We start from the raw sequence: 24,603 nt of genomic DNA, 5'->3' as shown, positions 1-24,603 counted from the left end.
TACCTAAATTTTTCATATTGATTATGTGTTGAAATAAAATATTGAGTTAAACATAATACTAAAATTAACAGTTTCTCTTAAAAAAATTTTTTTTAATTTATTTTATTTTTGGTTCTGGGTCTTCATTGCTAAGCGCAGTGAAGGGGGCTACTCTAGTTGTGGTATGCGAGCTTCTCATTGTGGTGGCTTCTCTTGTGGGGCATGAGTTGTAGAGCACAGGTTCAGTAGTTGTGGCTCGAGGGCTTAGTAGCCTCTCAGCATGTGGAATCTTCCCAGACCAGCGATCAAACCCATGTTCCCTGCATTGACAGGTGGATTCTTAACTATTGGACCACTGGGAAAGTCCAAAAATATTATTAAAAAATCATTTGGGCTCATTCATATGTGATCAGCTTCAACCATGGGCATGAAATTTAGCTTTGCTGACGTAATACTCTAACATATGTGTTTCATTTAGATTTCAAATTGAAAAAGATACATAGAAGCATATGGGCCCATTTTTCTCGCTTCTTCCCTCTCTTCCTACCTTCCTACTTTCCTTCCTTCCCTACAAAGGAAATGGGTATATCTTAGCACTGATTTTTTTTTTTTTTAATTGGAAGGGAAAAGAGGCAGGAGGGGAGACTTGAAACTTTTCTAGAAGATAGCATTTCCCCAGTGATTACAGTTTATTATCTGTAATAAATGATAAACTACCAGAAACTTATATCTTCATCCTGTTGACTCAGTTGTATAGCCCCTTATAGCATGGACTTAAGTACTCATTTGTATCAGGAAACTCTTGTCCGTTGTCTGTAGGTATACTAGTCCATATTTTGAAGGCTTCAAAGGAAGTAGTTTAGAAAATAGAAAAGAGGATTCCACTGAATTGATTCAATAAGCTTTCACACACAAGAATAAGGCACCTCTAGTAATAGGTGGATGTGGACATAATTCACACTAACCTTGCACATTTAATACCATTAATTTGTCAAAACTAATAATATTAATTCATTCAAAAATGAGATTAAACCCAGGCACCCCTTGCAGCCCATAATCCGTGACTGATGGCTCTGTGACACGGACAGCACAGCGCCTCCAGCAGAGCGAGCCACATTCGTGTGGCCGATTGCGATGGGAAGCCATCTAGTAGCTCCTGTCTTCATCTTTGTTTTTTTTTAATTGCGTCTCTCTCTGCACTCCTTGAATGTTGTATTTTAGCAGCCAAACCAACGATTTATATTTAATGCCAACAGGGCAGAGTCACACAATTATTTTTCTAAACAGCATTTAATGAAAGTCAGCGGGTGTGAAGAGCCCGACCAGGCTCACAAAATGATAGTCGCTGCCGTTGACTTTATTTCCGACTGTGTAAATCAGGTGTGGATGTCGTTAAACGTAGTCATCCAAGGGTGGTGCGGTGTGTTCTGTGGTGTCACTCTGAATTATGAAGGACACCCACTTGTCCCTTCTCTCAATCCCTCGATTGCTTCTTTGCAACACCCTGTACTATTCTCCAGTCTTTTCTCTGCTATTTTTCATTCTGTACACATTTATTGAGCACCCACTATGAGTGAGGGACTCCAACTAGGACTGGGTATATGAAAATTAATAAGAAAGGGCCATCCTTCCCACGGAGATCTTTGCCTTTTGAGAAGTACTGTGGTACCTGGAAAGGAGCACAGGTACTGAAGTCAGACGGCTCCAGCTTCTATGTTCCAGATGCTGGAGTTAGGATAACTAGCTATTCGACCTAGGGTAAATGACTTAGCCTTTCTGAGCTTCTACTTCCTCCTCTATCTCCTATTTCTATTTCCTATAATGCTTCATAACGTTGTCATGAGGATGAACTGAAACAAATAGATGTAAGACAATTAGTACAATGCCTCAGTTCAGTTCAGTCACTCAGTCGTGTCCGACTCTTTGTAACCCCGTCCATCACCAACTCCTGGAGTTTGCTCAAACTCATGCCCATCGAGTCGGTGATGCCATCCAACCATCTCGTCCTCTGTTGTCCCCATCTTCTCCTGCCTTCAATTTTTCCCAGCATCAAGGTCTTTTCCAGTGAGTCAGTTCTTCACATCAGGTGGTCAAAGTATAGCAAATGCTTAGTTTTTAAATGATAACTAATATTGTTTTTAATTATAATAAAGTACTAGCGAAGTACATGTGTAAGGTAGATACTCAATAAATATTCATTCCCTTTTTCCTTGTTATTTAAGGTGATAATTTTCTCAGTGCCAGCCTTAAAGAGGGGTGAAGGGGGAGAAATTTGTTTTGGGCCCATTCCCTCTTCTTGTGCTCCTCTCCCTCCCTGGTGAATCTCTACACCCCTGTGTCTTCTGTTTAAAGCATCTGTTTTCAGGAAGAAAAATCTAAACTTTCTTCAGGCTGAAATATGTAGGCAAATGACTGTCAAGGGGAAAGAAATTCTAACAGAAGCCTAGTTACCAGGCTATATCTAAGGGAGCTTTCTGCTTTTACTAGATGCCAGGCACTGGAGATAGCAAAATACCTCTACCCTCTGATTCTGATCATTGGTGGGGTCATTACAAATGGTGTATTCTTGTGATATGAAAAAACAAGTGAAAAAAAAAAAAGAGGCTCTTGTGGTTCCATATTCCATAGTGAAAAGTGAAAGTGAAAGTTGCCCAGAATATGGGAGTGGGTAGCCTTTCCCTTCTCCAGGGGATCTTCCCAACCCAGGGATTGAACCCAGGTCTCCCACATTGCAGGTGGATTCTTTACCAGCTGAGTCACAAGGGAAGCCCAAGAATACTGGAGTGGGTAGCCTATCCCTTCTCCAGGGGATCTTCCTGGCCCAGGAATCAAACCGGGTCTTCTGCATTGCAGGTGGATTCTTTACCAACTGAGCTATGAGGGAAGCCATAATCTATAGTAGATATTTATTAAAGTATTTTTTCCAAAGAGAGTTTTCTGAGACAAATTCCTGCTATAGTTGTTAAAATTAAAAATAAGCTTATGAAATTACATAGTAGTAGTACCATTTATATGTTCTGTGTAAGTATATAGTGTGAAATTTTTCATTACATCCTTCAGAACTTCTAGGAGGTAAGTAACTTATCATCTGCTTTTTACAGATGAGAAAACTGAGGCAAGAGAAGCAAAATATCTCTTCTAATTGAAAAAGCTAGGATTTCTAGGCCCTTCTGAATGAATGCAGAGGTGGTGTTCTTTATACTGTCCTAGGTGTCATTCTCACAAAGCTGAGCCTCAAAAAACTATATAAAGTGAAATTCAACTTTTATTTCATGATGTGTTATAGATGAACTTTTCTTTATAGTTAACTTTTACTGATAAAGCAGATCACACAAATAAATCTGTTGGGAGCAGCTGAGACTCAAAAGCTACCTGTTATATCCGGCATGGCTGATGGAGGAGATTGTGCACGGCCCTGGAGGGAGAACTCGTGGACAGTGTCCTGCACTGCCGTGTAATTTTACTAAGTTCAATTCAGTCTATCGTTTCTTTTAGGTAGGAATTAGGGGCAAGCCATGTACAGAGTAGTGTCCATAAAGGTACCGTAGGGACTTCCCTGGTGTCCAGTGGTTAAGAATCCTCCTGCCAATGCAGGGAACATGGATTTAATCCCTGGTCTGGGGAAACTCCGCATGCCACAGGGCAACTAAGCTGTTTCGCCGCAACTACTGAAGGACAAGCACCCTAGAGTCCAGGCTCCTCGACAAGAGAAGCCACCGCAGTGAGAAGCCCACGCATCACAACTAGAGAGTAGACCCCACTCACTGCAACTAGAGAAAGCCCGCACAGCAACGGAGACCAGCACAACCAATAAATGAATAGATAAATATTTTAAAAAGAGGAACCATGGCATGAAGGTGCTAGGTTAATGTGGGGTGTATGGGAAATAGTTCGGAATGGGGATACATGAGGTTAGGTGGCTGAAGACTAAAATGAAAGAACAGATTAGGGCTTGATTTTTAAGGATCTTGATTACCAGTCTAAAGGATTCGGGTGTTACCCCATAAGAGTAGAGTGCAGTTGGAGATGTTTAAAACAAAAAGTCTTAAATAAGCTCTGAGTTCTATACCGCCTGGGCAGCAGCATTGAGGATGGAGGGAAGCTAGAGGTATTGGAGACCGAAAGACCCATTGCACCTTGAATCTGATGGGCTGCCTTAGACCTGCCAAAGACCTGGATGAGAGTTTGCACAAGGTACATGAGGAAGACAAAAATATATGTTCAAAAGATGTTTGGGAAGTAGAATGGTGGGAGAGAGGGAGGCAGCCTCCTGATTCCTGTTTAGAGTTTGGGGATCATGTAGAAGGCTCCGGATAGCTCTGAGTTTCTAGACCAGAAATGACAATCAGATTTCCTCTAGAATGCTGAGAGATTCTGAGGTGGAGAACTGGGTTAACATCTTGCCACAGGCACAGGAAGAGCAGTGGCAACACACTTGCCAGGTATATGTCATCCTCTCCAGGCTGAATGTCTGGTTTGCCGTGAAGAAGGCCTTTGTCTTTGAAGGAAACTCATCATATTGCCTGATAATGATGTTTTATTGGTCATCTTCAGCATGAATGCTAACAACCAGAAGTTCCAACAAGATACTGCAGAACCAACACATAACTATTTGCAAAGCTGAGTTAAAGATCAGTACCAGGAAATATAAAAAATATTAACCAAGTAAGAAAATATGTTACAAAGTTACCACCAACCCTTTTCAGGCAAGGTAAATGTAAATTACAATGTGCTATAAATATAAATGTTGGAAAGCTAAGAGCTGACTCCAAATCCTTCCAGATATTTTGAAAAATTGACTATAAAAGACTCATGCATTCCTATTATACACAGCGAAGTAAGTCAGAAAGAAAAACAGCAATACAGTATATTAACGCATATGTTTGGAATTTAGAAAGATGGTAACGATGACCCTATATGCGAGACAGCGAAAGAAGCACAGATGTAAAGAACAGATCTTTGGACTCTGTGGGAGAAGTTGAGGGTGGGAAGATTTGAGAGAATAGTGTTGAAACATGTATATTATCATATTTGAAACAGATTGCCAGTCCAGGTTTGATTCATGAGACAGGGTGCTCAGGGCTGGTGCACTGGGATGACCCTGAGGGATGGGATGGGGAGGGAGACAGGAGGGGGTTTCAGGATGGAAAACACATGTACACCCATGGCTGATTCATGTGAATTTATGGCAAAAGTCATCACAATATTGTAAAGTAATTAGCCTCCAATTAAAATACAAAAGACTCATGCTATTGTTTTGCTCATCTTCTCTTAATCTCGAGGGTAGGAGAGAGAGTCTTGCCCCAAGGTTCCAGCGAGGACTGAATATGTGATACTGGACAGAACAGATGATACTGACAGCAGTTTACTGGTCCGATATACTCACAGCCTGGGGGAGGACACCACATACCACGCAGCGCCACATACAGGTTGCAGAGTGAAGCAGCAGGGGCTGTAGGAGGCTGGCTTTGCAGTAACGAGAGGGTGGGATAACGTCTGGTCCCCACGGGAGGATTGTTTGAAAAATGCCACAGGCTTGCAGAAAAGGGAAACTCATTAGGTGGAGGACCATGTGGGGAGCAGCTGGTCTGGCTGCCAGGGGAACTAGCTGGATAGGAAGCCTTTCCCCTCGAGGGGGAGGGAGGCATATCTGGCAAGAACAGGAGAACTGAGTTACGACTTGGCCTGTGAGGCTCAAAGAGATCAAGGCAGCACACGAAATTTTAGTGCTTACAATCTAAGATGTTAGCCACTGGCCACTTGTGCCTACTGAACACCTGAAATGTGACTAGACTACACTGAGATGTGCTGTAGGTATAAAATACACTCTAGATTTTAAGTATTTATTACCAAAAAAGGGAAAAAAATATCTTATTAGCTTTTTTATTGATTACATGTTGGAATGGTAATATATTGGATATATTTTTAGGCAAAACATATTATTGAAATGAATTTTATCTGTGTCTTTTTACTTTAAAAAAATGTGACTATTAAAAGACTTAAAATTACATTTGTGGCTGGCATTTGTAGCTCACACTGTTTCTGTTGGACAGTGCTAGCGGACAGCTTCCTCTAGGAAACTGAGCAGCTTAACAAACCTCAGAGTCGTGGACTGGAATTTTTAGTATGGAAAACTCCTGCTTTACTGATGGAGAGACTTATTATAGCTTTTTTCTCTAGTTACCACTCCTCAAACTGCCTAGCAAATAGGTGCTCTTTTTTCTGTCTTAGACCAAATCTCACCCTTCATTGATTAACATTCTGAGTTCACTTAGCTGAAGTTCAGAAAAAGAGGTGTTACTGTTATTGGGCTGAATTGTAGGGATGTTCTATATCACCATATTTTTGAGTCCCTTGTAATGTTTGTGCTAGTCCAAAAAATCAACAGCTGTCTCCTAAAACTAATTTATACAAGTTGAAAAAGCCACAATTGATTATTTTGTCCTCAAAATTGAAACCAGGAGGCCAAAAGCATATCACACTAAATAAAGCAGAGTTTTGACAATTGCATGTACTCAAGAAAAAAAGGACAAAGAAAAAAAGAAAATGCTATCTTTAGAGGCAAGAATCTGTGGTCCAGAGAATATTTCTCTGGCTTTTAATTGAAGTGCCCTATTAAATGCTAATTTTGCAGTTTGCTGCTGTGGTTATTGTGTCAGGAATGAAATATAGTCAAGGAATTTGGTTTCACTATAAACAAAGCAACAGCTTGCTCTCTGAGTGTTAGAAACAGCTAGTATGCATTAGCAGTAAGCCAGAAAAATCTCCTAAAGTAAGAACAGAAGGACGAAGTTTTTGGATATTGACTATTTATAGACCATCCTACTAAACTAAGGTTTCCACCCCACTATGACCTCAACTTTTTGCCCAGAGCAGTCCCCAGCTCAGGGAAAGCTGAGCTCTACTCCTTTAAGTTTCTCGAAAGAAAAAGAAATACTCATTTCAGTCTTATCAATAAATAATAATAATAATAGCCTCTAACTATTACTGAGTTAGGCATTGGGCTAGGAATTATAGATATATCAACTAGGGCTTCTCCGATGGCTCAGCGGTAAAGAATCTGCCTGCAATGCCGGAGACACATGAGACTTAGATTTGATCCCTGGGTCAGGAAGATCCTGGAGGAAGGCATGGCAACCCACTCCGGTATTCTTGCCAGGAAAATCCCATAGACAGAGGAGCCTGGCAGGCTGCAGTCCGTGGGGTCGCAAAGAGTCGGACACGACTGAAGCAACAGAGCGTGCACGTACAATGAGGCTTTACAGCAAATCTTCCAAGTTGATAAAGGTTAGATCCCCATTTTGTAGATGAAAAAATGAAGCTCTGAGACATTGGTTTATCACTGAGAAATGCCTTGGCTGCGAATACTAGAACACCTGACACCAGGTGGCTTATGCAAGTTGGAATTTACTTGGCCCATGCAACAAGGTATTGCGGGGAGGCCATCTAGGGTTGCTGCATTGGCTCAAAGACCCAGGCTCTTTGTGTCTTTTCTCTCTGCCATTCAGAGTAAGTTGACTTCTGTATTTGGATTCATCACTGCTGTGTGATTGCTACATCTCTAGCAGGAAGGGGGAGAAGGATAGAGAGGTGAAGGACCCTGCCAGCTGAGACTGCCCTTCTTATAACAATTAAAAAGTTTCCTCAGAATCATATCCAGCATCTCATTGGACAGAACATGTCTCATGGCTACTTCTATCTGCAAGAAAAGTCAAGGGCAGTATTTTTTGTCTGAACAATGAACTTAAAGCTGGATTCTTTAGCAAGAAGTAAGAAGAGACTGATTAGACAAGTAATTTAACTCCGGTCACTTTGGGGTTGGATTCCAGGGTTATCTGAGCCCAAAACCCATGCTCATGTCTTAAGTGTTTTGCAGGCTCCTTAGGACCCTACCACATTCCCACGCTTGACTGGCACCAGTAGGCACACAGGTTTTGCACCATGTTGAAATCCCACCAGAGAAAGTTTAGTGTCCCACCTTCCTTTTAATCTCCCTTGGGTGATGATGAATGCAGCAACATTGGCTATATAGTTCAGTTGTACAATATTAAGATAGTCTCTGTTTAGAGAATTTTTTTTTTTTTTAAAGGCAGGAATGCTAGGACTTCCTTGGCAGTCCACTGGTTAAAACTCTGCTTCCAGTGCAAGGGACACTGTTTCAATTCCCTGGTCGGAGAACTAAGATCCTACATGCCATGTGGTGTGGCCAAAAAAATTAAATAAATAAATAAAATAGTCTTTTTTTTTTTTTAAAGCAGGAATGCTAAGTGATATTTTTTTTAAGGTTTGGAAACTTTCTACATAAAAAGATTTTTCTCTAGCTAGATAGAGAAAACAATTCGAAAGCTAACTTTTGTTCCTTACTTTGTCTAAGCTTTTACTAATATGTTTTTAGCCCCAAAGAGCTGCCTCAAATCCTTTGCCTTTGGGTGGCAAGTTACTGGAACTAAGCTTCACATTTTTGGTAAAATAGCATTTTCTTCTTAGGAGACGTGGGATGCTATAGATAAAAACAAGAAGTATTTTAATAATTAGGAAACCAGTGGGTGATTATTGTGAGCCTGTGTATACAAACATGTAGACATGGAAACTGTGGAAGATTTTTCAGAGATAGCAGTTGGAGTTAGACCCTGGATTGCAGAACTCAGGCAGGAACGATAGAAATCACCATAAATATGACTTTCTCCTAAGACAGCAGCAGAATCCATTATAGGGAAACTCACGGATTAGTCAGACCTTCTGTGGCTGTCCCAGTTTTAAGCATTCTGTCCTGGTGCAGATCAAATGCTTGGTAGTGTGTCCTGATCGGTCGGTCATGTGTGAAATACGGCCCCTTAGCTGATGGTAATTGGGACATTTTCGATTAAAATGATCTGAACCTCTTCAGGCTCAGTTTCTGTGAGGGATTCAAAGTTTGGCTATTCCCTCTTCTTTGTTCTTTACTCTTTTCCTTTTGTTGTAATAAGTTCCCAGGTATAAAAGCTGCATTTTCAGGTCAAGGCAGTTCTGCAGTTCAGACCACAGAGTTTGCTGTGGCCACAGTGCCAGGCAATCTTTTTGAATGGAGGATCTTCTTGGAGTTGCTAGTGATCAGCAAACTCACAAAATGTTTTCTCTGAAGTCATTGTACCTGGTTGCAGATATGCTGATAAAATGGATGTAGTTATAACCTCCCCCGAAATAGAATAAATAAGCAAAACATAAATAAAAGCAAAAAATAAGCAAATATAAATAATTATTTTAATTTGGAAGTTAACCTGATGAAATGTTTGAATTTTTTCACATAAGAGCACGAGAATGCACATTTATGGGCTGTGTGGCTATTAACTAGAGTATTACAACCACTATAGGAATTTGATTATTAATTCATGCTCACAGGTTAACTATATTCATTTGAAATTTGCTTCTGATTTCATTCAGACTATGGTATTTTATATTAAAAAATGCCCACATTATCTTCATATAGGGCATGGAAAATGCCATTTTATGAAAAGCTAATAAAATTTTATTCCACAGTGGGTTTTTTTGTTTGTTTTACTTCAGCTTTTTTTCCCCCCCTTTCCCTCCCACCCTGGCATTCAGGAACTTTGATATTTTAAAATACATATTTTAAAAGGTACTACAGTAATTAAGGCTTTCTTTCCCATTGTCTGCTGAAAATTACAATGAACAAGACTGAAAAGAACAGTTAATCAGTGCTATGTCTCATCTTCTGGCTCATCAGTACCAAATTTTCAGTCCAGCTAATAGCAGTTGTTGGGATGTTTCTTTAAGTTGGAATATAGCTGAGGGTTTCTGGAGACTCTTTCTCTAGTCAGAACCACACCATCTCAACACACCCTCATCCATAATCCAAGGGTGGGCTCAAATGGGACTAGACTGTGTGAAATGTTTTCATTTCCTATTGACTGGTTGTGTACTTCCCTTGTGTTAATCCCTTGTTAATGGACACTTTCTTTGAGCCAGCTGAGATCGGAGTTGTGTTGTCTTTGTGATTCTAGCAGATTTTATTACTTGGATATCTTTGTTTTCATTATTTTGAGATTTTGGGATTTTGTCTGTTTCATTGATATTGATTCTCTCAGTTAGAGATGGCCCGGTCTCCCACTGTTTCTGTTTGTGTTTGATCTACAAACAGTGGGAGGGAATCCTTAGGCTGCAAATGTTTTGGTTCTGTGCTTTAACTGGGAAAGGTAGGGTAAGAGCCATTAGCAGCTTTCTCAACAGAAAACAGATGAATGTGGCTTTATGCCTAGACGGGGGACTTATATTTTGTCATTTAAATGATCTCAGGTCATTGTTCTAGGGCATTCATTTTAGAGGGCAGTGTGGAATTTTGAAGAGCCCTGACTTTCTGAGAAATCCAAACACAAGTACATACAGTTCCTTTATTTATTTGCTCTGCCTCTTCTTAGCTATGACTTTGGGCAAGTCATTTTACTTCTCTGGGTCTCAGTTTCCTTATCTTTAAAATGAAATTACTAGACTGGATGATCTTTAAGTTCTTTCTCCCCTTGATTAATAGATGGAAAAGAAGTAACATTTCTTGATCTGTTACTTAATGCTCAGGTTATTTAAATATTTTGTTTCAATGATGTATAGTTATTTTGCTTAGTAGCAGCCAAGTGTGTAAGTATCATTATTTTGCAGATAAAATAACTGAGTTAAAATGTAGGTACATGCTGTATCCTCTAATCTATGATGAGATAGACTTGGCTCTATAACTGCTTAGGGCTTCCCTGGTGACTCAGTGGTAAAGAATCCACCTGCTAGTGCAGTGACATAGGAGGTTCGGGTTCGATCCCTGAGTTGGGAAGATCCCCTGGAGAAAGAAATGGCAGCTCACTCCAGGATTCTTGCCAGGAGAACCCACGGACAAAGGAGCCTGGCGTGCTACAGTCCTGGAGTCGCAAAGAGTCAGACATGACTGAACACACACACATATAGTATAAATGCTTAATATGGGTAAATGCACTTTCTCTCCCCATCAAGATTATAAGCTCCTAGAGAGAAGAGAAAACACCTGCTGAACACTTTCTTCAGGGCTTGGTTTCAAATAAAATGCCTGTTGAATTAGTTTACTTAGTAGTTTATAGGTGAGGATAAGGGACCTCTTTGGCAGCATCCCAAGCAAATGGGGTCATGACATTGAAAATGCGCTAGCTGTGTGGGTGCAACCAGGTTGACTTCAGCTGGTAGTTGCAAGACCCCTGATGTCCCCTCACTGGGAACTCAGCTGTTTATCATCTTGTCATCCAACCAGTTGCCAGAAAGATGGCATTTTCTGCTCAGGATCCCTTTCCAGGCAACCCATCCTTTCACTTTTGTGCCTGTTAAGTAAGATTAAGAATTGACCAAGAAAAGACATAAAGTTTTTAAAAATGCTTATTAAGTACAAGCATTCATAAGGATTTTTTAAAAACACTGAAACATGCTCACAAATGTACTTTATAATTGGACAATTAAAAAAGTAATCTCAATTGGCTAGAGGTTTTACAATAGCTGTAATAAAAATACTATCTCAGAAGGAAGAATATTTTGATATTTCCTTTGTTATCAGTGGCAGTCTGGACTGGATGTCACTGTCTGTGCGAGGCAGGTCCTGGACTGAAGCCTTTTTTCCAGGGAGGTAGAGGAGATGATGGGCAGATCCAGAGACAAGAGACTTTGGTAATTTGGATCCCTTTCAAAGTGATATGCTTTACATTTTTGATCAGTATGTTGAAAAGTTGAAGGCATAAAGTGGCAAGGTTGGGAAACACCAATTACTGGTATCAACGATTCAGCTCTGTCCCCAAATTTCGATTCCCACCCAGTAAAAGAAAACTCCTGCAGTTAATGGAGCGCATTCTTCTTATAAGACAGTTTGGAAACCATCCTCTGCCCCTCATGGCATGCCCTTTGGAGGTGGGTAATCATTTTAAACATCAGGTAATCATTTTAAACATTTATCAAAGAATTCCTTCCAATCTGTTGCAATTCTTCACTTCCTTCCATTTCTAGAAGGAAATGTCTTCCAGTTCATGACCATACTTTAGATGGTCATGAGCACCTTTTTGCTGAGCTTCCCTTTATCCAGGTCAGGGGCCCGGCCATTGGGTTTCTTTTTTTTTTTTTTTTTTTTTTACCCTCCTGCCCCCAACTGCCCTTCCATGGACCAACTTGTCAGAAGACTTGAAGACTCTACCACAGGAATTCCTCAGATGATGATGTCTCTATAGCAGTTATGGTGAACCCACATCAGAATCCCTTCAGGAACTGAAAATAATCCCCAGTGCCTAGGCTGTACCCCATGCCAGTAACTCAGAATCTCTGGGCTTGAGACTTAGCAAGAGTAGTTTTATATGCTCCTCTGGTGATTCCAGTGTGCAGCCAAGGTTGAAAACCAGGGCTTTAGAAGGACTATGTTTATAAAGCTCTTACTTGGAATTTGAAATATACTCATTTGGATATATTTACCTGGAATTTATGATGTAAATTAACCACTGAATTCTGACCCTCAGAATTATCTGGGGGAATATCCACCTCAGGCTTTTTCTTTACTAGAATTGAAAATTTCCAGCACTCACCCCAGTATATTTGCTTTAGTAGTACTTGATAGGGGATGGAGATCTGCATTTTTAAACCTGCTCCCGTATGATTATGCTGTAGGTAGTTTAAGAAACCCAGCTTAAGATGCTGTCACAGAGATATAGAGAAGAGTCACATGTAGTCCCTAACCTTGAGTAGAAAGACAGCAACATGTTGTAATAAGGACGGTGAGAGCCAGAGCTCAGGATCAAAGCATAGGGCGCCTAGCCCAGGAGCAGCAGTGTGACTTAGAAGAGTAGATTGCTCAACTCTATCCTTTACCTAGGACGGTGCCATGTGGACAAGCCACAGCCTTTCCAGAGGGTTCACCCAAGACCAGGGCAAGATCCATAAAACATGACTTAATCATTCCCCTAACTAGTTACATTCTGGGCACCTTGGTGCTTGGTTTCTCCAGTCTCATCCCTTCTTTCCTATGTGGAGAATTCTGTCAATTCTTCAACGTTCAATTAAATAAGTCACGCTCTGGGTAAGGTCTTTCCTGATCCTTCCGAAGCCCAGTCGGTGCATCCTGTTGGCTCTCATGGCAGTTCTTGCCTGCCTCTGTCTGTTTGTCTTACTGTGTCTCACCACGGCCCCCAGGGCATGCAGTGCCTGTCAATCTCAGTATCACCAGCACTTCACCAGGGGCTGTCACACGGCAGGTGCTCAAGAAATCTTTGTCGAGTAGAGTCCTGAAGTCAGAAACAGGCAACCACTGAACCCCTCCACACAAATGGTAGTGAACATTCTGAGCAGTGGGAGTGAGATGAGAAGACACTCCCCCAACCCAGTATAAATGTGCATAATCCTACCCCTACTTCCAGGAATGATGAGGAGCCATGGAGTGTGAGCATTCCCTTGTAAGGACCACTGCATACAGCATGCTGATGGATGTAGTTGCTCCAACACTCACCATTCCAAGAATGTGTGTGTAATAGGAATAGCACAACAAGGCTGTATACTGACACCCTGCTTATTTAACTTACATGCAGAGTACATCATGAGAAATGCCAGGCTGGATGAAGTACAAGCTGGAATCAAGATTGCTCAGGGAAATACCAGGAACCTTAGATATGCAGATGACACCCCCCTTATGACAGAAAGCTAAGAGGAACTGAAGAGCCTCTTGATGAAAGCGAAAGAGGAGAGTGAAAAGGCTGGCTTAAAACTCAGCTTTCAAAAAACGAAGATGATGGCATCAGGTTCCATCACTTCATGGCAAATAGATGGGGAAACAGTGGAAACAGTGAGAAACTTTATTCTCTTGGGCTCCAAAATCTCTGCAGACAGTGACTGCAGACATGAAATTAAAAGATGCTTGCTCCTTGAAAGAAAAGCTATGACAAACCTAGACAGCATATTGAGAAGTATAGACATTACTTTGCCAACAAAGGTCCATATAGTCAAAGTTATGGTTTTTCCAGTAGTCATGTATGGATGTGAGAGTTGGACCATAAAGAAAACTGAGCACCGAAGAATTGATGCTTTTGAACTGTGGTGTTGGAGAAGACTCTTGACAGTCCCTTGGACTGCAAGGAGATCAAACCAGTCAATCCTAAAGGAAATCAGTCTCGAATATTCATTGGAAGGACTGATCCTGAAGCTCCAATACTTTGGCCATCTGATGTGAAGAACTGACTCATTGGAAAAGACTCCAGTGCTGGGAAAGATTGAAGGCAGGAGGAGAAGGTGATGATAGAAGATGATATGGTTGGATGGTATCACTGACTCAATGGACATGAGTTTGAGCAAGCTCCAGGAGCTGGTGATGGAAAGGGAAGCCTGACACGCTGCAATCCATGGGGTCGCAAAGAGTCGGACACGACTAAGCAACTGAACTGAATTGAACTGTGTGCCTGGCCTGTCTCTAATGACTTAAACTAGCAACTCATGGGCTCTACTTATCAGGTGAGGAGACCAAAGCACAGAGTGCTTACTTAACTTGCCCAAGGGCACATAGCTTGAATCAGCAGAACTGTGATTCAAGTTCAGGTGACCTGACTCAAGAGTCTATGTTTATAACCAGCACATTCTAGTGGTTTTCTCTAAATACTGAGAAGTGTTCATTTCATGGCAGAGAGGGTCATCACTTGTGGGGGACTCAATGTTTTCATTTTATTACATTTTCACATCACTGGGAATCATCTAATCCCATTTACTAGTGGATCTGTGGCAGTGACTCTTCATCATCTTCAGGCATTTAATGCCTCCCCCAAATCTATGTTAATTCACTAAGTTGAGACTTTCAGAATTCAACATTTTTGCTTACCTCTTCAGCTGGTACGTGAGAAAGAAAATTGACCATGCAGAATCCTTTCCAGTACTTCATATGATTTTATAGAATAAATTATTTTAGTTATTTAAGCTTAAATAATTTTCAGTGATAATTGCCTAATGCTCTCCACAGAGCTTGCTTTTTTACTCTTTTCATTGCTTTGAGGTATCCACTGAAAAGGATTTAAAATTATTGCTTAGAAGGCTCTTTCCCTCAACCAAGAGTAAAGGGCAATATACATCCAATAACCTGTTAACTCACCTTTTCCATTTAACCTATCAGAAAAGTTTCCTTGTGCTTAATACTTGCAAGCAGTTGAATAAAGAAAGAAAAGCTTAGACAGTGATGATTTTTAGGAATCAATGCAAGTGATTTCAGGGAGAACTGGTAGGGGCATAGCCCAGCGGAAAAACCTCTTCAGAAAGGTAGGTAAATGTGCTGTCTCTGAAGCGCCCTTGGCTGGCAGTGGGCTCAGGGCAGAAGCCTTGGAGGAAGCCTACGTGGGAGGCCTGTTACCAGAACCTGCATCAGATAGCTGTCTCCTGCTGCCCTGAGCCGGCCACTCTGCTTCCTCAGCAACCGAAGAACCAGAGATTTAGAGCTTTTGAGTTTGTTAGGAATTGTGTACCAACTCTGAGTCTTTTGTGATGATTTAAGGAAGGGAGGGTGGGAGGAAGGAAAGAAGGAAGGGAAAAGAAGGGATTCAGGAAGGTAGAGAAATATACCACCCCCGAAAATAAATTAACTACACACACTCACAAGTGGCAGAGAGAAATGGCAACGCTCCTAAATTCTACATTTTATCTATAATGACTAAACTTCTAAACTTTGTCAACAATTAGGTAGAAATTTGCATCACTTGGTTTTCTTTTCCTTTTTAGTGTTAAAAGATAAGACATAATGAATTCTTGGTCTAGAAATTTTCTGGGGTTGGGGTAGAAGGACAGGGATGGTCTGGGACTCCCTGGGAAGCACAATAAAACAAACATTGACCAAGTGTTCTGAATTTGCCTCCTTGAAATAGTTGAAACATTTCACACATGATAGTGAGAGTAGCATTAGTGCTCTGAAACAAAATTCTAGCAAAGAAACTCTGACTGCATTCCTCCAAGGATCCACTTAAATATATATGTATTCTCATAGTGTCAACAGGGGAATTTTGAAGGTAAATACAAAGATTACCTTCTCTTAAATTGACCTCAGATTATGGATATTCTTTTGATAGCAAGAAGGTTATTTACCTCTAATGTTCATTATCTTTAACTTCTTTAAAAAAAATTAAGGCTTTATAAAGAGCAGTTTCAGGTTGACAGTAAAATTGAGAGGAAGATGCAAAGCCTTTTCCTATATTCCCTTTACCCCCATTGCACAGTGTACCCCATTGCAAAGAAACATTGCCCTTTCTTTGACTTCTTTTATGAGAGAAAGAAAGATACCTCTATCTTGTTTAAGCCTCTCTTTGTTTTTTTGTTCGAGTTTTTTTGTTCATGCTGTTATTGTAGTTAAAGCTAAACTGAGAAGATATATTTGTTTTTTATACCTGTTTATGGTTCTGTTTTCTATTAAGTTACACAAATATGCTCATTTCAGATGGGCAAAGCTGAGAAAGATTTTCTTAGAGACCTAGAGCTAAAAAACCTATTGATACCCTGAAGGATATCTAATAGCTCCATTTTACACAAAATTGACAAACAATAAAAACAAAACAGCACATTTGGCTAAAGAAATAAGGCATGAAAAGGCTAAATAAAAGAAATTTCTGAAAGGATGTGTGATGTGACAGTTTTAAATTTCCCTTTCTTCCATTAGCAAGTCTCCAGAAGAAGAACCCATTCTGATACCCTGATGCTTAGTACCAAACGTGACAAAGCATCAGACTGGCCTTCTTCTCAGCAATAGCTGGTAAAAGCATCAGTTGTAACTATTTCATGGTATTCTTTTGTAATCAGTGCAGCCCAGCTGCTGTTTCCTCTTGCACCAAGTGAAGCCCTCGACTGGTGCACATCACACTTTTAGATGTGTGAAAAACTGATACCTATAACATAAATCACCATTCCTTTCTTTCCTGGGACCATGCACATGATTCAACATCCACATTAGGGTTGTCAGGAGCATGCCAGCTCAATGTTGGGAAAATAATCCAACACCTCTCCCAAAAACATGATGTCATTCTTCAAAACATCTTTAAAAAGAACTTTACACTTTCTTTAAGCAGTTGGATATTTGAAGTAACAAGCTGACTAGCTTCTAAGAATGAGCTTTTCAAAAGAAATCCAACACAATTGTCACAATTATTGTTTACATTTCTTTAGAAAGTCGATAAGCAAATAGGATATTCTGCAGCAGAGAGTCATGGGGTAGATCAGCAGGATCTGTGGGACCTAATTAACTTCTCTTACAAGGCAAGGAGTATCTCATTCTGATCATGAGTAGGTGGCTTTAGGATTGAAACGAGAAGGGTGTTTTGAAGACTCCTGCCATTTTACTTGAATAATATAGACTTGGGCTTAGATCTGGCAAAGAATTCAAAGAGAATAACCAGCATTTAGAATGTCTGGTTTCTAACTTGTGCTTATCTTTTTCCGGAACACTTTTGGTGAATATGTGGTACTTTTTTCACTCTTTTCCTTTCATACTCCTGGAAAACATTGATGATTCTTTGCACTCCTGCTTACTGAGTTCAAATTTAATTTGAGGCTCCTTCTCAGCTCAACACCTAAGCAGCTCCTACCAATCCTTTGGCTGTGCCATAAAAATGATTGTTGGTCCCCTGCTCTGGATGCTTGAAAGTTTTGTCAAAGTTATATATTTTATCTAATGTGGTTGGGTGGGAACCATGACCTTCCTGTTGCATTCAAGTTGGCTGAAGTTTCCAGTCATCTATGTTTAAAACATGTTCAGGGTTTCTCCTCCCTGGTTTCTAGTTTCAGTGTCTTTCAAGCAAAGTACTGATAAAAACATTGTAGATACCTATAAATTAATCTAAATTCAGAATTCCTTTTTATCTTTGTAATGTTCTCCTTCAATTTAACTTTACTTTGCCCACACCTAGTACATACATCTGCAATATTTTTTTTAGAACTCAACTTTATCAAGTTTTACTAAGGCATTCAGTCTGGTTTTCATAGTAATAACTTTGTTAGCTCACATTTCGTCCACTTATATAATATTTAATTAAACTGCATATTAATATAACCTGATCTAAACAGGTTTGGGAACAGTCTTAACTGAATCTTAGAAGGCATTCAACAAACCAGTGGGAGCAGAAAGCACAAGTATATGTAGTGGTGATAAGCATCAGCTTTTTCTGAGCCTGGGTCAGTAGCTCCTACAGATGCAGAGGATGGTGTTGGTTAATCCTCTGAGTCAGTTAAGCAGAGGTCAGTTAGAGACTGCACTGTCAAACAGAAGCCCCAACTCTCTCTATAGAAGACACTACAGCAGGTTTCCCTCTGTGTGTGCTTTCTTTAAAAAAAAAAAGGAGCCAATTTGCTGTATATGGCTCAGGAAACTCAAACAGGGGCTCTGTATCAATCTAGAAGGGTGGGATGGGGCGGGAGATGGGAGGGAGTTTCAAAAGGGAGGGGATGTATGTATACCTATGGCTGATTCATGTTGAGGTTTGACAGAAAACAACAAAATTCTGTAAAGCAATTATCCTTCAATTAAAAAATAAATAAATTAAAAAAGGAACCAATTAGCTTTAATATCCTCATTACTTATTTCTTGGGGGACTAGGAGCAAATAATTCTTGATGGGATTTTTTTTTCTAAACAAAAATAGTGGAGAATCATACAGTACTGCCAGCATTGGACACAAGTCTGTTCATGCCTTTGCAGCTGGCCCTGTGATGGCAGAACCTTTCACTTAACCTTTACTGTTTATTATGACTTCCACACAATGGCCAAAATAAAGGAACACACCGTCTTTCTCTGGGATGACTTCCACTGTTGAATTACCACCGCTGAATGCACCTTCCTCCTGAACTCTGCTTTCCCCTCTTGACTGTGGTCATCACCATGTCTCCTGCACCAAAAGCAGGAATCTGTTCGTCTGTCTCTCGATCCACTTCACAGAGATGGTATATAGAATTCTGGCTCCTGTGCTGTTAGCACAGCTGATCATGGCTCCTACCAGAAGACCCCAGAAAACGCAGGATTTTGCATAGGAGGAACCACCACATCCTTGTTTCTACATCTTGAACATGTTAAAAAGCCACACTGCTTTTTTTTTTTCATTGTGGTAAACTCTATGTAACAACATTTACTCTTTTAAGCCTTCTTGGATATGTAATTCAGTGGCGTTGAATTCAGTTTCATGTTGTGCAGTCATCATCACTGTCTTCAGAACTTTATTTTTTATGACTACTAACACACTCTGTACCCATTAAACATGAATGTTTCCCCATTCCCCTCCCCTCAGCCACTGGCAAGCACCAAGTTACTTTCTGTCTCTATGCAGTTGACTATTCTAGATATTAATACTTCATATAGATGAAATCTACACTATCTATACTTTAGTGCCCCGTTTATTCCATGTACCATGTCTTCAAGGTTCATCCATGTTGTCTCATTGCCTTTTTAAAAAGACATTTTATTTCATATTGGAGTATAGTTGATTAACAATATTGTTTTGGTTTCAAGTGTACAGTAAAGTGATTCAGTTATGCATATGCATGTATCTATTCTTTTTCAGATTCTTTTCCCATTTAGGTTGTTACATAATACTGGGCAGTTTCCTGTGCTATATAGTCTTTGTTGGTTATCCATTTAAAATGTAGTAGTGTGTGTATGTCAGTGGTTTTCCTACTCAGACCACACCATCATAGCCTACAGTCTCTAAACCCCATTGTACAGTGATGAAGACCATCTTGAGGTTGCCTTTCTTCCCCCAATCTCCTGCAAAGTGATGATCACCTGCTCTCACCCAAAGTGTGAATGCCACCTGGCCTTTTATGGAGACCACCCCACTTGGTTGCTGGGCTCAGACTTGGTTGCTGGGCTCTATTCGTCCTTTCCAATGTTCTAGGATTTTCAAATGCCTGCTAAATCTTCTGCAACAATCAATTCAAATACACAAGTTTGGCTATTCAAATTACTTTTTCCAAAAGTACTTTAAAATGCATTAAGTTATTAATTGCCTGCTGGCACTTTAATCAAATGGGAAAATTGACATAGCCAGAGGCATGTATTTTTGTGGAAAGAAAATTTATTTAAGAAGAAACAGCAGCTCTTACTGCTTAATTTAAACTGAGAAAACTGTGGAAAATCAACTGCTATGGAAAATTAATAAAACATTTCCAGCTGCAAACAGTGACTAATTGTACAAGATGAAGACTGCCCGGAATTAATAACTTGCAGTCTTCTGTGTGAAGAACCCCCCACCACTTCAATTTACTGGGAGATTAAATTACTTCTAAGTTTGCCATATTAAAACAGAACATGAATAAAACGTTAGTGAACGCACATCTATTATTTACTGTCTGTGATATGGATATAATTATTTCCAAACAACTACAATGTGACGTGACCAGTAATATTTAAATGACTCTTTTAGCAAAAGAATCTACTGCAACATTTTCTCCCCAAAGGGGAAAAATATCCTTCTCTTACTTCTAAAGTAATAAAACAATGCCTAGTGGACTTCTGCAGAGGGTTTGTCCCTGCCCCAGTGTACTGACATGGGCTCAGTGTCCGAGTTTATATGTTTCCCTCTTTGTGTCAGATAGTACTTTGGGGGAGTATGAGCAGCAGAAAATCTCAGCAACTCATTTGTGAGTTCTGATCTTAAATGGATGCTGAGCCAGAATATACCAATGTAGATGCTTCAAGGCTTCCCCTGGTGCCTGGTGTGACCATGAGCGCATGAGTCTAATAGATTCCTTTATAGGAGAAGAAGGAAGGCCAGAATGATTTCCTGAGACAAGGGGTTTCCTTCGAAAGGGACATACATTGGCACAGGCCCTGTCAACATCATGGGTTCATCCTACAAGTTTGATCATGATATCACATCACTTTGTAGGCTTTGATTCCCTCAGCAATAAAATGAGGATGAAATAACAGAAACCAATGGTGTCCCTTTTCTCACTCTTTTGGCATGACTGGATTAACTTTCCTGCCCCAAAGGGCCACCAGGAGGGTCTGTCAGTTTTCCTAGTGCATCCAAACTCTGAGATCCTGTTAAACAAGATACAGCAAAAAGATGCCATTCAATGTCTAGGAGAGATTTAAAGTGAGACGGAGAAAGAAAAATTCAGAAAACTAAGAGCTCTATTTTTATGACGTGATGGGATGTTTTAGGGGTTGTTTAACTTTTTGGTTTGTTTTTCAAATTTTAGAGATTGGCAAATAAGAAACCGAGAAGGAGTGAACCAACTGGACGTGTATATTGAGGAGATGCCTCAAAGATGGAGATTTCCATGTTAATATTTGACAGAAGACAACAAAATTCTGTAAAGCAATTATCCTTCAATTAAAAAATAAATAAGTTTTTAAAAAGATGGAGATTTTCTCAGCGGAGAGGCCCTGCCTCCCTTGGCAGCTTATCCTTTAATGCTCACACAGAGGGTACATTCAGCCTCTTGCTATTTGATATTGCTGGCAGGAAGGTCCGAGTATTGGCCTGGAGAGAATAAAGGCATGTTCTTTAGAAATGCAGAGGCTTAACCTGAAGCATAACTGGTTTGGGGTTTACCACAGAAGTTATCTGGACATATCATTTGGTTTCCAGGTTTTAAATGTAATTCTAAACAAGATCTGGCCGCACAGCCCTCTGGTGTATGACTCAGAGGGACTTTATCTGCCACCAAATGCCATTCAGGCTTAATTCTGCAGCAGTGAATTGTATAAATTGGGACATTCTTTGAGGCCCTGGAGCATTATGGCTCTCAGAGGAGGAGAGATGAGGCCTGCTTCCTCCTCCCTGTTGCTCAGGCAAGACACTTTTTTAGGTTGTCTCTCTCTATTTGGGTTCATCTTGGTTTTCCTTTTTTAGAAACACTTAAGACTTGTGATAGCAGGTTGAACTTTATCTACAGGTGAAGTGTCCAACCGCAGATACCACTGGATCAGAGGAGTCCTGGGCAAGGTTCCTTGACCTGGCAAAGCTTCCTCTCCCTGCTGGCAAATATTCCTGAGAGGCACTGAATTGATTTGCACTTTTTCCAGTGACTGCTCTCTAACAGGAGGTAAAAGGGTAGACCTCCAGATCCTGAATGGGAGCAGCACTAGGACAGGAACCAGACAGGGAGAAGAGGACACAGGATACAAATCAGCCTGTCCGGGCCTGGGTGGCCTCTGCCCTTTGAGAAGTGGCAGACTGACCTGCCCTCTTACTTTCACACATCATTTCATGTTTGGAGTTTGCCCCAACCTTGAGTGAAAAAAGGATATTTGAAAAACATAAATTTGCCCTCAGCAACTGTCTATACTCAGTATCTCCAGCTCCCTCCTTTTCCTTGAACTCACTACAGTCAGACTCTCATCCCTGCTACTCTTTCAGAACTGCCTTTGCCCAAGTCATCATGATCTTTATCTTGCTGAATCCAGTGCACACTCCTCATCAGTTTATTTGACTATGAGGAACATCTGGTCCAACTGATCTTTTCTCCTTAACACTTTTGTTCTTTGAAATTTGGACACAAAAAGAAACATCAGAGGGGCATGCACACAGAAGAAGACCTTGTAAGTGCACAAGGAGGTGGTCATCCACAAGCCAAGGAGAGAGGCCTGAGAAGAAACCATACCTGCAACACCTTGATCTTGGAATTCCTGCTCCAGGAGAGCTAGGAGAAAATACATTTCTGTTTGAGGCATTCAGTCGATGGTGTTTTGTTAAGGCAGCCCTAACAAACTAATACACTTGTGAAGATGCCAACCACTGATAAATCAAGTGCTAGTTAGTCTTTGAAAATTATACTCAGACGAAAAATAGAAGGCAGAGACTTTGTCCTCAAAAAGCTTGTCATGCGTTGCCTGTGCAGAGATACTTGCATGTTAGGGGTGATTCTCCACTCCCCTCTCTAGCCCCAGCTGCCATCCCATGCTGCTCTGCTTGGTGCTCAGAGCGCTGAACTGGTGGATTGCATCACCTAGGCCCTCTTGCTCTTAGGCTTCCAATTGGGGTTGGTCAATGGAAATTAATAGCAGGGGATTAGAGGTGGAAAAGAGAGCTAAAGTAGTTATTGTAGCCCCTCTCCTTAAGGGCCAAGTTTGTGTCAAAGCCTGGGCTTATTCCCAGCAAGAACTATCTCTAGGTTTTGTCATCTGCATCCCCTCCCCTTGTTTCTGTAGGCCTGCAGTGGTCATGGCTTCTTGTCACTTCTCATCCACAGATGCTCTCTCCTCTTGTCGATTCTCTTAACCCCCTAACCACACCTCTATAAAGGATCCTAAGTTTACTAAGCTCTCCTTGATTAGACTTTTCTGAGTGTGCTATTTGTTTCCCATGAGAACTCTGACTGATACAGAGAGATAGAATAGTATGGTGAGAAAAACCATCACTGGTCAGACAGTCCTGGATTTTTTTTTAATTGAAATATAGTTGATGTACAATATTATATGTTACAGATATACAATATAGTGGTTCACAATTTTTAAAACTTTTACTCCATTTATAGTTATAAAATATTGACTGTTCCTTGTGTTGTACAATATATCCTTGTAGCTGGTTGTAACAGTTTGTATCTCTTAATCCCCTACCCATTTATTGCTCTTTCCACCTTCCCTCTCCCTATTGGTAACCATTAGTCCCCACTGGTAACCATTAATTAGTTCTCTAGATCTGTAAGTCTGTTTCTTTTTTGTTATATTCACTACTTTACTATATTTTTTAGAATTCATGTATAAATGATAGCATACATACACACTCACACATACATATACAGTATATATATATACATATATATATATGTATATATATACACACATATACATACAGGAGGAGGAAATGACAACCCACTCCAGTATTATTGCCTGGAGAATCCCATGAACAGAGGAGCCTGGTGGGCTATAGTCCATAGGGTTGCGAAGAATCAGACACTATTGAAACAACTTCACACACACACACACACACACACACACACACACACATATACGTATACGTATGTGTGTGTGTGTGTGTATAGATGGATATTACCTGGTGGCTTCCCTGGCGGCTCAGATGGTAAAGAATCTGCCTGCAATGCTGAAGTCCTAGGTTTGACCCCTGGGTCAAGAAGATCTCTTGGAGAGGGAATGGCTACCCACGCCAGTGTTCTTGGATCTTCCCTGGTGGCTCAGGTGGTGAAGAATCTGCCTGCAATGCTGGAGATCCAGGTTTGATCTCTGAGTTAGGAACATTTCCTGGAGAAGAGAATGGCTACCCACTCCAGTATTCTTGCCTGGAGAATTCCATGGACAGAGGAGCCTGGTGGGCTATAGTCCATGGGATTGCAAAGAGTTGGACATGACTGAGCGACTGAAATTTTCACCACACTATAAATATATATATATATTTTTATATATATATATATATACTGAGCAACTAACATATATAAATATATATATATGCACACACACATATATATATACCACATCTTTATCCATTCATCTGTTAATGGATACTTGGCTTGCTTCCATATCTTGACAACTGTAAATAATGCTGAGTCATATGGTCAGACAGCCCTGAATTTGAATACCAGCCTATCAATAAACAGTGGCACTATTCTGTGCATACTTTTTGTCTCTCAGATCCTCAGTTTCTCCTGAGCATTATAAAGTATGTATAATAACACTTTT

The sequence above is a fragment of the Muntiacus reevesi genome, chromosome 7 (genome assembly GCF_963930625.1).
Source record: "Muntiacus reevesi chromosome 7, mMunRee1.1, whole genome shotgun sequence".
NCBI lineage: Eukaryota > Metazoa > Chordata > Mammalia > Artiodactyla > Cervidae > Muntiacus > Muntiacus reevesi.
Note: the sequence above shows the minus strand (reverse complement) of the source record.